Genomic DNA, 2,873 nt, shown 5'->3' with positions numbered 1-2,873 from the left:
CAATCCATGGTGTATATTAGTTAATGTCTTCCTAAATTAGCAGAAAATATGCATATGGATCACATTTGGGATATGAACTCCATCAAAAAAATTGAAGGGGAGCACCTATTGGTGAAAGGTAGAATAAGTAAAGTCAGAGGCAATCAAATATTTAATGTGGAGATTATTTATAATACATATAACTATTAATTTTTGTTTATATCATAATTATTTAATTTTTGTTCTTTCATCAATTATTAATATTTACCATGGTGACTAATATTTATTAATGAATTATAATTTTTAGTTAAGTTGGTTGAGAGTGGGATGCACTACATATGTACATTGCAAACAATCTTAACTAGATGAAGGTATGGATTGAAATATGCATACAACGTGATGGTAGGTTATCATGGGAAGGGGTGTCTACATTGGTTATAGAAGCTCATCATAAAGGAGATATAAATCTTACAAAAAGAATGGTTTGAAAGATAAATAGGCAAGAATGAATTTTCACCCTGCAACAATTTATTAAGCTATTTTATAAATTATTAATGTGAATGCAGGTGTGTGTGTGTGTGTGTGTGTGTGTTTTTTTAGATACTTTCCAATTTATATAAATATTTTTACTAATTGATAATGCATTTTATTATGTGTTTGGCATATTGTAGTTGAAACACCACAAGGCTATGTGTTATGATGACCATACATTTTGCATCAAAAACTTTGATGAAAAGAGGAAAAATTATGATTGTGGGATAACTGCGGTCTTCTAGGTCACTAATATATCCTTTAGAAGTGAAACTTGTCCACAAGTCTCTAAAAATCAATACTATGGGTATTTTTATGACATACTTGACTGTGACTTTAATTCCTTCAAATTGGTTCTGTTTGACATCAAATGGTACAGGTTACGAATGAATGAATGTTATCCTGATATAATTGTTATTGAGCATGATAACGGATTTACCATGGTTAATACAAGGTCATTTGAGCTAGGACCATATCGTTATGTTCTTCTAAGCCAATGTAAACAAGTCTTTTACTCAGATGTTCTAGGTAGAGGGGGTTGGTCATATGTTGTTAGATATAATCCAAGAGGAAGGTTGGTAGAGTATAATGTAGCAGAAGAAGATGACATGGCATAAGAAGATGATGTAGAGGAGAAATTACTTCATGTGTCAAACAAAGACGTTGAAGAAGTTCAAGAAGATGTTAATCGAGACAATGTTTTGGATGAAGATGATATCGACAATGTACTACTGTCAAATGAAGAACTTGAAGAAGTTGAATGAAACGTAGGAGACAATGTTCCTGATGATGATAACGATGATGATATGATTGGAAATGATGACATTGATGATGATGTTGATATGGACAATCCTTTAATAAACATCAATTCTGAACTGAATGATACAGATGTTGACTTGGATGAAGAATAAGATTAATGATATCAAAATGTTGAAATGTATGAGGTATGTGTTTATATGTTTTCAGTTGATTTTTCCTCTTTCATTTACCTTATTTTTTTTCTTAGTTTGTAGCTATGCTTGATTCTTACTATGTTGCTTTTAAATATTTTATAGTAGATAAATTGGGTATTGGGGAATTGAGAGTGTTGTGTGGGGGCGGGAGGGCGGGATATGAATTTCCACCTTCACGTGGTTGGCCTTGTTCAATATAGAATATATTATTCTTGAAACCAAGAGAAGCTCATTGAGGTATGTATTTAGCCCTGTCGAGGATTAGCTTAATTGGCCAAGTACCTATCATTAAAGAACCTTAAATTGTGATTGAGAGGTTACAAGTTCACTTATCTTGACATTCTCGAGGTTAGGTAAATGTTCAATTCAATTAACATTTAGCAATCAATGGAAATTATGCTTTAATTAATTGACCCCGCACAAAGGGGGTTGTGAATGGGGCCAACGTTGAAATTTTTTCAGTTTGTGCTTGTATGCATTGAAATTTGACATGGTTATAGTAGATGCATGCATTGACAATATAGGAGGGTTCCGAGACTCAAATATGACTCACACAAAGAATTTAAAAAAATAAAACATAAATTTTGAGGAGATGAAATTATTTATTATTTTTTACTATCCTTATCATGGTATGTATTTAGCCCCGTCAAGGGTTAGTTCAACTAGTTGAGTACCCATAGTCAAAGCACCTTAATTCAATATTAAGAGGTCATGGGTGTAGGTTTTAACCCCGTACAGAAATTACCTGCATACGAATTCTAAAACACAGAAAATAAACAATGTGAGAGCATAACACATAAAACACATACACACAGAGATTTTCCCTTGGATCCCAAAACCGGGACTGCCAGCTTGATTTTTCATTATATTCCTTTCAATGCTATAATACATATTTATACATGCCGAAGCATCCAATACCATGGACAAAAAACCATCACGTTCAAAACCATGTGTGAAAACCATGCAAAAAACCATAGGTAGGTCCGCCCAACCTAATATAGGGTCCAAAACAAATTTCCCCGGGGCTTTGCCCCGAACCCCATAGAGGGGGGCTAATTGCTCCCCTCAAACCCCCCGTACAGGGGGGGTTTCCTCCCCCCTTGTGACCCCCCCACTGCACAGTCAACGCAACGAAGGGGGGGCAAAGCCCCCCCTAGGTTAACTAGGTGGGCTAGTCATGGAAAGAATATAACACAACCCAACATTCTCCCCCTTGTTGTTTTCTTTCCAAGGGGGCCACAGGAGAGCTTAGTCATTTATCTAGCCCTGAAACGCCCATTGTTTCTCTACACCAAGAGAACTTATCAGAGCTCACAGATTTTGTCAATGCATCTACAGTATTCTTCAAAGTGTCCACCTTTACCAGCAACACCTTTTTGTCTTATATCATATCCCTCACAAAGTGATACT

This window comes from Pinus tabuliformis, chromosome 9, assembly GCF_031772625.1.
Source record: "Pinus tabuliformis cultivar Carrire ecotype Pingquan chromosome 9, CPIR1, whole genome shotgun sequence".
NCBI lineage: Eukaryota > Viridiplantae > Streptophyta > Pinopsida > Pinales > Pinaceae > Pinus > Pinus tabuliformis.
The sequence above is the reverse complement of the archived record's forward strand: the minus strand, read 5'-3'. Positions refer to the sequence as shown.